The following is a 12,390-nucleotide window of genomic DNA, read 5'->3' as shown; positions in this document are numbered from 1 at the left end:
CAGTAATGATACCTTTTCAACTGTTGAGCAACTGAATAAGAATCAGTAAGGTACGGATTTCACTGTCAAACATGATTTCAAATGAGGCGAGTTGATCCAACCGCTCATTGAAATTGTTCATATTTCTACTAAAATTTTCACCTGTGGACATGTTCATGGTAAATAACTTTTTTCATTAAGTGTACCTTATTGGAGGCTGATGGCTGCTCGTACATGTTGGAAAGCGCATCCATAAGAGACTTAGTGGTTCTCATGTGCTTGATATTGAAGGCAACAGACTTTGCTAGCATCATCCTGATAGCACTGAGAGATTTTCAGTCAAGCAACTCAAACTCGTTCTCCTTCATGGATTCTGACTTTCCCTTCAATGGTAAGTGCAACTCTTTACCGAACAAGTAGTCTTAGATCTTTGAGCTCTTTTCATTTGACATATTGATTTTCCTATCTAGATATGGAATCAACTCAAATGGATAGCACAGTTGGATCCGGAGCGGCTGAAAACCTTGCAAAGGGTTTAACTTGTTCGAAAAATGGACTTGAAATGGCTCTGAAAAGCCTAGTCAAACTGGTCAACCTTTCATTAAACTGGTCAAACTTTCTCCTCTTTAACGGAGTATGCCTGACGCCATTACTGATGCTGTTAATTGACGCTGTTACTGACACTGTTACTGACATCGTTAACTGACTGTTAACGTGGTTGATGATGTGGCAAGTAGGGCCAAATCATTGACGTGGCAGTGAGGTCTAATTGCTGGCATGGCACAATGGGTCCCAACTGCTGATGTGGCTACTGAATGGATGCCACATGGCACTGATGCGGCTGTTGACTAAGCGCTGACTCAACTGCTAATGAGGCGCTGACACTTTGCTAACGCGGCGCTGACACCTTACTGACGAGTCGCTAACTAGATGTTGACGAGGCACCTGCAGCACACGTTGTGAGCTTGGTTGGCACGTGAGTGCACGTGATGTTAAACGCTAGCTACTAGGAGGCACGTGAAGGCGCGTGACATGATGGCAGACTACCGGAGGCGCGCGTGGGCCCGTGCGGGCTCATGGGACCTCCATTTGAGCTCTAGTTTGCATCGTTGGCTTCGTCTCGTTGAGAGGAACATGATGGTGTGCTCAAAACTCAATTCTGAGATACTAGGTAGGGGCTTCGATCTGGCAATTTTGCTCTAATTTGGAGAATTTTCTCTGATCTGGCTCTGATACCAATTGTTAGGGATCTAGGAACAATAATCACACACAAGAAAAATTAAACATGCAAAATATGAACACCAGATTTAACATGGTTCGGTCTAATTTGACCTACGTCGTCGGAGCACACCCAATTTCACTATAACTTGGGGGAAAATACAAGAGGAGACACCACTCAACTCGACCTTTTTCTCACACCTTTCTCTATCTCACCTTCAACACAATTACTCTCACACTCACTCACCTCACATTCACGCACACACTTCTCATTATATAGTTGAATGGGATGGATAGTAAAGGAAGGTATTTTAATGGGATTCAATGGGATGGATTAGCACACCGAAATTCTTACTCTAGCGCATCAAAGATGGCTTCTTAGTAGCTCATCCTCATCTATAGCTCATCCTCATCAAGGCTCATTAAGACTCATCATCAATACTCTCCGTTTCCATTTTAGCTTAACATTTTCTTTATATGTGTTCACAAACTTCGAAACGCGATGATTTTAAAATGATACAACAATATTGAATAATGAGAACAACAACAAAAAAATAATAATAAAAAATAGGATAAAATACATTTATACTCCTTAAATTATAGCATGTATTACAAACGCCTTCTTAAACTATTGGAAGAGATACTTACACTCCCTAAATTATAAAAAGGATATTTGTAGGATCTCAGACCTAGAAAATAAAAGAAAATGAATATAAAGAGAGAAAGAAAAGAAAATAAGAGAAAAAGAAGGAATTTGGTAAGGCAGGACCAAAACCGTAGATGATTTTTTGAGCAAGAGAAAAATCGTCGCCGGTTTTGGGTCAACAGGGTGAGTCAACCATAAAATCAACGACAATTTTGGGGAGACTGGGGAAACTGGCGTCGGTTTTCCTCTGGGCTTGCTCACCTATAAATAGGTTTGAGATCATTTTTTAAAATAATTTCAAATCTCTCTCTTCTCTCCTAGAGTTTCGGAACTTTTTCACCATAAAGCCTTTCCGAGCTCTCCCTTGCTTCTTCGTTGTCTCTATCACCCATTGTCTAGCAAATATACATGTTTTCACCGGTTATAAGTTCTAGGGTTTTTCCGTTTCAAGCCATTTGGGTTTGTTTTTCCGAAAATAGGTAAGGGGATTTGTTTACATTAGTTATTTTTGAAATCTAAACTAGTAAAACTATAGGTTATGATATTGTGTACGATATGACGCTTATTTGGAAAATTTCACCAGGTGGAATTACCAGTTTTTTTTGGTTTTACTATTTTGGTAAAAACTAAGGTTTTGGGGTATGACCTCCATTTTTCTTAAAACTCATTTCTTTGTATTAAACCTGAAGTAGGAGTTGCTTGAAACCCTTGTTTTCGATTTAAATTATGTTTTTTGAACCATATGCTATAATAATGCTTTTTTAAACCAAATGAGTGTGGCATGAGATGTTAAATGGAAATATACTAAATTGAGAAATATGATTATGAGATATGGGAACTAGAGTTCCAAATTGTTATCAGGAAATGTAGAAAAGAGATGTCGTCTAATTATCGAGAGATGTATGTACCAAGGTTAAACCGGAGGCAGTAGCAGTGAAAGGGCTGATCATGAGGCTAGCAGTGACTCCACAGTAGTATTGCGAGACTTCGCTCAACAACTTATGGCTGAAGTTGTGCAAACTTCTAGGGGGCAGGATCGTCCCACAGCTGAGATGGGATGTTCTATTGACCAGTTCACCCAACTGAAGCCTCCAACCTTCGTAGGGAGTGTAGACACTGTCACGCCCCGAACCCTGAAATGGGACCCAGGGGTAAATTAAGTAACCTAACCTATCTCTGTATCAATATAAAACATACATGATACCATATACAAGAGGGTCCGACCCCGTGGGGTAACGGATGCCCTATATACATACATACAATACATGTCCATACTCATCAATATACACAGCGGAAAATGGTCTTTCTTTACATCAAACTGTACCATACCAGAGTCTATAGCATACAAGGTTAAACATTCCCACAAGACTATACATACTACAGGTATCTACAAAATCCATCGCGACAACCCGGTTACAAAACTCGTACTTATCAGGTACTAGCAGTAGCTAAACACACCCCCCGCTTCCGGATGCTAGGATGCTAGTTTCGGCTACCCAAAGGACCTAAAAACATTTGTATATATTCGGGGTGAGACACCTCTCAGTAAGGGAGAAAACAGGTTATATCAGTGTGTGGCATACAAGTGTCATTTTCATACTTCATAACACATACATATGATACAGTTTGAAACACATACGTACAGTTTCAAAACAAGTTCCATACATTTCCATACAAATCCATACAGTTCCAGTACTTCCACAAAATCCATTCCAGTTCATACGATACACAAATACATACATACATACATACGGTTAGTGTCGTCACACTACTCACAACTGCACAAGTCACCTAGTCTCACAACGGTTACGTTCCAACACATTAAACTACAAAGGTTTCCGACTCAGGCCCAACAGTGAATCCACTGTTACATATGCAACTACACAAGGTCACTTGGCCTAACCCCGATTATGTTACCATGTGCAAACTATGCTGCGTCAACCTAGGCCCACTGTGGTCCGTTGCTACATTTAGTGACCAATCGAATCATACTGGTGATATTTCGCACCCTGGATATAAAGCTGGCCACTCTTGCCCACGGTAGTTAGTCGTTATAGGGCACATCGTACGGTAGTTAGCCACCCCTAGCTGTTACAGTGTACGGTAGTTAGCTGCCACTAGCTCTTACGGAGTACGGTAGTTAGCCACCCCTAGCCGTTTCGACGTATGGTAGTTAGCCGCCCCTAGCTGATTTTCACAAAACTTGGAATCACTTTGGAACTCACGTCCCTATACATTTTAGTGTACGGTAATAAGCCGCCACATAGCTGTTTTCACAAATACCTGGAACATTTACATACATACACATGTACCGCACTTATTTGGTTTACGGCAGATCATATCGTTTACATTTTCAAGTATACAGTTTATGCAAATATGGATTACGGTCACCTCAATAATACAGTTTAAACAACATAAACGGTTTTCTAATCAAATAAGAGATGATACCCGAAATCCCCAATTTTCCCGAAAACTATAACCCGAAAATCCCGTGTTTTTACCCGATAGATTTCCCCAAATAAGTAGTCAAAACATACATACGATCGTAGCCTACAGGCTTACTAATCCTGATTTTGAAAATAAACTGATATAAACAGAATCCCCTTACCTCAACTCGAAACCAAACCATGAACTCTACAGCCCTCAAAACTACGAACTGAGACTCCGAAATCTACAAACCACAATACTAAACATGCTTATAATCCATACTACTACACATATACTGAATTAGAAATGAAAATTGAGCCTTGCCTCGATTTTGGCCCGAAACCCAAAAATGCTCGAACCGAGATTCCGATCCACAAAAGTTGTAGAGAATCCCTCCACGATCCTTGTGGTAACCTTAAATTTTCGATTCTATTAACAACTGGCAAGGAAATCTAGAGAGAGAGAGAGAGAGAGAGTAGAGAAAACTTAATGAAGAAGAAAACAAATATCCTTTTTTTAAGCCTTTGACCCGCCCAGTTTTCATCGACGAAAAGTACCTTCATCGACAAAAAGTCAAGGATTTCGTCGCGGATGTCGGCAGCCTCGTCGACAAAGTTTGATATTTAAACTTTTCTAGACCTCTCGACTTTTCTTCGTCGATGAACCTCTGAATTTCGTCGATGAAATCTGGCTTCGTCAACGAAATCTGCAGAAATTCCTTTTATATTTTTCGGGTTCTTACAATCTCCCCTCCTTACACAATTTCGTCCTCGAAATTTGCCACCTCTCATTACAATACATTCATACTACTATATACATACTCACTCTAAAGCGAACCCAAACTGTCACGATAGACACATACGTATTCTAGAGGATACCAAGCTGTCACAATAGATACATACTAATACCAAACGGTCACCATCCATACATACATTCTCTAGAGGACACGGCGACCATTTATACACAGCCCCGTTACAATATGTACATACACACTCTAGAGAATACAGCGGCCACGATACCCAGCTATTACGATACATACATACTCTACGAATACGTCGGCCATTTATACGCAGCCCCGTTACAATATATACATACATTCCCTCACTTATGGCGGAGGAAAATACCGTGGTTACATACATACAAAGTCTCGGGAGTTTACAATACAACAAAACTCACCCAAAGACTAACCATTAATACCATACGATAACAGGGTATTACATACATACATACTCATACTACCCTACTATCAAAATACTACTCAAACAAATGTGGATACTTCCGGCGTATCTCCGTTTCTAGTTCCCAAGAAGCCTCCTTTACCTCGTGGTTTCGCCACAATACCTTCACTAACGGAATCTCTTTGGTACAGAGCTTCTGAACTTTACGGTCCAGAACCTGAACAGGTATCTCCTCATACGCTAAAGTATCCTCAAGCCCCAACTCATCGTAGCTGATAACATGTGAAGGATCCAACACGTACCTTCTCAGAATAGATATGTGAAACACATCGTGGACCCTCGAAAGTGCTGGAGGTAATGCTACTCTGTAGGCTACCGGACCCACTCGCTCAAGTACCTTGAATGGTCTGATATACCTCGGGCTCAACTTGCCCTTCCTACCGAATCTCATCACTCCTTTCATTGGAGCAATACGCAGAAAAACCTTACCTCCCACTTTGAACTCTAACTCACAGAGGTGAACATCCGCGTAACTCTTCTTCCAACTCTGAGCTGATCTAATCCTCTCTCGGATCAAACCCACCTTCTCAGACGCCTGCTGTATAAGTTCAGGTCCTAAAACCTGACGTTCACCGACCTCATCCCAATACCAAGGAGATCGACACCTCCGACCATACAAAGCCTCAAATGGTGCCATCCCTATACTAGCCTGGAAGCTGTTGTTATAGGCAAACTCCACTAGTGGCAGAAACTGAATCCAACTACCACCGAAGTCCAATACACAAGCCCGTAACATATCCTCTAAGATCTGTATCATCCTCTCCGACTATTCATCAGTCTGGGGGTGGAACGCTGTACTGAAAGTAAGCTTCGTCCCCAATGCTTCCTACAAGCTCTTCCAAAATCGAGAAGTAAACCTCGGATCCCGATCTGAAACAATGGACACCGGTACCTCGTGCATTCTTACAATCTCACGTATGTACATCTTAGCTAGTCTACCCAAATGGTAGCTAACCTTCATCGGTATAAAGTGAGCAGATTTTGTCAACCTGTCCACAATTACCCAAACAGCATTCTGCCCGTGAAGCGCTGTCGAAAATCTGGTAACAAAATCCATGGAAATATGCTCCTATTTCCACACCAAAATAGGCAAAGGCTGCAACGGCCCTGCCGGCCTCTGATGTTCAGCTTTCACTTGCTAACACGTCAGACACTGCTCCACAAATCGGGCAATATCGTTCTTCATACCACTCTACCAAAAGGACTCGCGCAAATCCTGATACATCTTCATACTACTCGGATGTACCGTATACAAAGAATGATGCGCTTCCTCCAGAATCGTCTTTTTGATCTCCTCATCATTTGGAACACACAACTTGGTCCTAAACTTCAACATGCCTTTATCCGAGATGTTAAAATCTGCAGCTGAACCCTGCTGCACTTTCTCCACAATCTCTGTTAACTCTGCATCATTAGCTTGCGCAGCTTTAATACGCTCAAACAAGGTCGGTTGGATTACCAAGCTAGCAATGGAAGCCCGATGATCCCCAAACACCAACTCTACGCCAAGGCTTTCCAGATCTCGCCTGACATGATGCTGAGCTACAACTGCAGATACTACTGCATGTTCTAACTTACGACTCAATGCATCTGCTACCACATTAGCCTTTCCTGGGTGATAGCTGATCGTACAATCGTAGTCCTTAATAAATTCTAGCCACCGCCTCTACCCCATATTTAGCTCCTTCTGCACAAAAAAGTACCTGAGGCTTTTTTGGTTCGTGAAGATCTTACACTGCACCCCGTACAAATAGTGTCGCCAAATCTTCAGTGCATGTACCACGGAAGCTAACTCCAAATCATGCGTAAGGTAATTCTTCTCATATTCTTTTAGTCGTCGAGAAGCATACGCCTCTACCTTACCCTGTTGCATAAGCACACATCCCAAACCCTTCAGAGATGCATCGTTATAAATCATATATCCACCATCCCCCGAGGGAATAGTCAACACTAGAGCAGTAACCAGCCGGTGCTTCAACTCCTGAAAGCACTGCTCACAATCACTAGTCCACTCAAATTGAACTCCCTTCCTAGTTAATCGTGTCATAGGTCCAGACAGTTTAGAGAAACCCTCTACAAACTGACGATAATAACCCGTCAGTCCTAGAAAACTCCAAACCTCCTACACACTCTTCGGTCTAACCTAGTCAACCGCAGCTTCGATCTTGCTAGGATCAACAGAGATACCGCCCTCAGACACCATATGGCCTAAGAATGGGACCTGATTCAACTAGAACTCACACTTCGTCAGCTTAGCGTACAACTTCTTTTCTCGCAACCTCTGTAGCACTAACCTCAAATGACCCACATGCTCTTCCGTACTCCTCGAGTATACCAGAATGTCATCAATAAACACCACCACTAACCAATCCAAGTACTCATGGAAAACCCTGTTCATCAGATCCATGAACACCGCCGGCGCATTCGTCAACCCAAAAGGCATGACTAAGAACTTGTAGTGGTCATATCTGGTTCGGAAGGCAGTTTTCGCTACATCCTCTACTATAACCCTCACCTGATGATATCCTGACCACAAGTTGATCTTTGAAAAGACCTGCGTTCCCTACAACTGGTCAAAGAGATCATCTATACGAGGCAAAGGGTAACGGTTCTTCACCGTCACTTTGTTAATCTCACGGTAATCAATGCACATACGCATCAACCCGTCCTTCTTCTTCACAAATAATACTGGAGCTCCCCAGGGTGAGACACTAGGTCGAATGAATCCCCTGTCCAGCAATTCCTACAACTACTCCTTTAATTCCCGAAGTTCTGCTGGAGCCATCCGGTATGGAGCTTTAGAGATTGGTGCCTTGCCAGGCAGCAACTCAATTGCAAACTCCACCTCACGATCCGGAGGTAAACCGGGTAAATCATCTGGAAACACATTCGAGAACTCGCTGACTACCCAAATGTCCTCGAGTCTCAACTCAATCCGCGGCGGTTCCTGCACACAATCTAAGTACCCCTGACATCCGTCCAAGAGTAACCTCCTCGCCTGTAATGTTGATAAGATCTGTCGCGTCGAACGTACACACGATCCCACAAACTCATACTCCTGCTTCCCAGTAGGTCTGAACACTACTACCTTTTTCCAACAATCTATCACCGCATAACTAGAGAATAACCAATCCATTCCCAGTATAGCATCAAAACCCAACATGTCGTACACCACAAGGTTTGCTGGTAACAGTCTATCCTGAATCACAACTGGGAAGTTTTCTAACATCTTACTACAAACTGATACACTCCTAGTTGGCGTAATCACAGACCACATTTCATTCATCACACAGGTTTTTGCCTCACATAATTTCACAAAACTAGCATATATGAACGAATGGGTTGCCCCCGAATCAAAGAAAACAACAGCTTTATTCGAAAGCAATAACATGGTACCTATCACCACGTTCCCAGCATGTTCCACATTTGCTGGAGAAAGTGAATATACTCTAGCCGGAGCTGTGGTTGCCTGATAATTTCCCCAAGGCACCTGATTACTCCCACGGTTCTGGCTCTGTGCAGGCATAATCCTTCTTTGTTCCGGACAATACTTCGTCATGTGGCCCGACTGGCCACAGTTGAAGCAATCACCTCTGAATGGCTGACACTCTCCTTTGTGCCATTTATGGCACTTCGCACACAGTGCGGAGGATGGATCCCCCTGAGAACTCAGTCGCTCGGTGTTCTGTCGATACTTGGAACTATAGCTCTTCTTCTTCTTCCATGATCCCTGCCGATAACTACTCTGAGGACCAGAAGATACTGGCCTCTTCCCCTGTACTTGTACAACCTCATCTCCTGGAAGGTTGGTCTCAACTATGGTGGCTTTATCCACCAGAACAGAAAACTCACGGATCTGCAGCATCCCCACAAGACGGCGAATGTTTTTCCTCAAACCCGTCTCGAACCTCCGAGCCTTCTCATGCTCATTTGGAACTAAGTATGGTGCAAATCGAGATAACTCAATGTATCTGGAAGCATATCTCTACACCGACAAAGTCCCCTGCATCAGGCCTAAAAACTCGTCAGCCTTCACATCCCGAGTGGAGACCGGAAAGTATCTCTCAAAGAATACTTCCTTGAAGCGGCCCCACATCATATTAGATGAACCAACTCTCTGCCTCTCAAGCAGACTCACCGCTGTCCACCATCGCCCTGCCTCCCTAGCCAGTTGGAAGGTAGCGTACAAGACCTTCTGCCTCTCAGTGCAGTGGAGGACTCCCAAAATCCTCTCGGTCTTCTCAATCCAATCTTCCGCCACAATCGGATCCGGTCCTCCCGTAAATGTTGGAGGGTGCATGCGTGTGAACCTCTCAATGGTGCACCCCGCATCAGTAGGAGAGCTCTTGCATCTCCTGACACTTCGTCCAATTTCCCGAATCACATGTCTCGCCATACTATGAGACATGGAAGGAGACTCATCACTTGCCATCTCCACGGAGCCACTTTCCAAGTTATTATCCTTGGACTCCGTGCTAAAAACAGAATAGGATTCGGTTAGAATCCCTACAACACATACAGTTAACACAATGATCTACACTAATTATGTTAAATACTTCCTGCCAGGTCCAGGTCTCTCCTATCACACCGACACGAAAGTTATAAATGATCTGCCCTGCTTTTACTGGAATTGTCATCTCAAGAAAAACACAGAATACCATCGATAATTCCCGATCTAGCAACCGAACAACCCATGACCAACTCTACCCATATCCACATCCTATACTCTGGTATGTACACATCAATACTCCTAACCAAGTCTACAAGACCTAATAACCTGGTTAGCTCTGATACCAAGCTGTCACGCCCCGAACCCTGAAATGGGATCCAGGGGTGAATTAAGTAACCTAACCTCTTTCTGTATCAATATAAAACATACATGATACCATATACAAGAGGGTCTAACCCCGTGGGGTAACGGATGCCCTATATACATACATACAATACATGTCCATACTCATCAATATATGCAGCGGAAAACGGTCTTTCTTTACATCAAACTGTACCATACCAGAGTCTATACCATACAAGGTTAAACATTCCCACAAGACTATACATACTATGGGTGTCTACAAAATCCATCACGACAACCCGGTTACAAAACTTGTACCTATCAGGTATTAGCAGTAGCTAAACACACCCCCCGCTTCCGGATGTTAGGATGCTAGTTTCGGCTACCCGAAGGACCTGAAAACATTTATATATATTCGCAGTGAGACACCTCTCAATAAGGGAGAAAACAGGTTATATCAGTGTGTGGCATACAAGTGTCATTTTCATACTTCATAACACATACATACGATACAGTTTGAAACACATACGTACAATTTCAAAACAAGTTCCATACATTTCCATACAAATCCATACAGTTTCAGTACTTCCATAAAATCCATTCCTGTTCATATGATACTCAAATACATATATACATACATACGGTCAGTGTCGTCACACTACTCACAACTGCACAAGTCACCTAGTCTCACAGCGATTACGTTCCAACACATTAAACTACAAAGGTTTCCGACTTAGGCCCAATAGTGAATCCACTGCTACATATGCAACTACACAAGGTCACTTGTTCTAACCCCGATTACGTTACCATGTGCAAACTACACTGCGTCAACCTAGGCCCATTGTGGTCCGTTGCAACATTCGGTGACCAACCGAATCATACTGGTGATATTTCACACCCCGGATATAGAGCCGGCCACTCTTTCCCACGATAGTTAGCCGTTACAGGGCACAGCGTACGGTAGTTAGTCGCCCCTAGCTCTTGCGGCGTACAGTAGTTAGCCGCCCCTAGCCGTTTCGGCATACGGTAGTTAGCCTCCCCTAGCCAATTTTCACAAAACCTGGAATCACTTTGGAACTCACGTCCCTATACATTTCAGCGTATGGTAATAAGCCGCCACATAACTATTTTTCACAAATACCTGGAACATTTACATACATACACACGTACCACACTTATTTGGTTTACGATAGATCATATCGTTCACATTTTCAAGTATACAGTTTATGCAAATATGGATTACGGTTACCTCAATAATACATTTTAAACAACATAAATGATTTTCCAATCAAATAAGAGATGATACCCGAAATCCCTAATTTTCTCGAAAACTATAACCCAAAAATCCTGTGTTTTTACCCGATAGATTTCCCCAAATAAGTAGTCAAAACATACATACGATCGTAGCCTACAAGCTTACCGATCCTAATTTCAAAAATGAACTAATTTAAACAGAATCCCCTTACCTCAACCCGAAACCAAACCACGAACTCTACGGCCCTCAAAACTACGAACCGAGACTCCGAAATGTACAAACCACAATACCAAACATGCTTATAATCCATACTGCTACACATATTCCGAATCAGAAATGAAAATCGAGCCTTACCTCGATTTTGGCCTAAAACCCAAAAATGCTCGAATCAAGATTTCGATCCACAGAAGTTGTAGAGAATCCCTCCATGATCCTTGTGGTAACCTCAGATTTTTGATTCTATTAACGACCGGCAAGGAAATCTAAAGAGAGAGAGAGAGAGAGAGTTTAGAGAGAGAAAGTAGAGAAAACTTAATAAAATAAGAAAAAAAAATATTCCTTTTTTTAAGCCTTTGACTCGTCCGGTTTTCGTCAACGAAAAGTACCTTCGTCGACGAAAAGTCAAGGATTTCATCGCGGATGTCGGCAGCCTCGTCGATGAAGTCTGATATTTAAACTTTTCTAGACCTCTAGACTTTTCTTCGTCGACGAACCTCTGAATTTCATCGACGAAAAGTCTACTGCCTTTATCGAAGAAATCTGGCTTCGTAGACGAAATCTGAAGAAATTCCTTTTATATTTTCTAGGTTCTTACAGACCTGATCCAAGCAGAGAA

This window comes from Malania oleifera, chromosome 2 (assembly GCF_029873635.1).
Source record: "Malania oleifera isolate guangnan ecotype guangnan chromosome 2, ASM2987363v1, whole genome shotgun sequence".
Lineage (NCBI taxonomy): Eukaryota > Viridiplantae > Streptophyta > Magnoliopsida > Santalales > Ximeniaceae > Malania > Malania oleifera.
The sequence above is the reverse complement of the archived record's forward strand: the minus strand, read 5'-3'. Positions refer to the sequence as shown.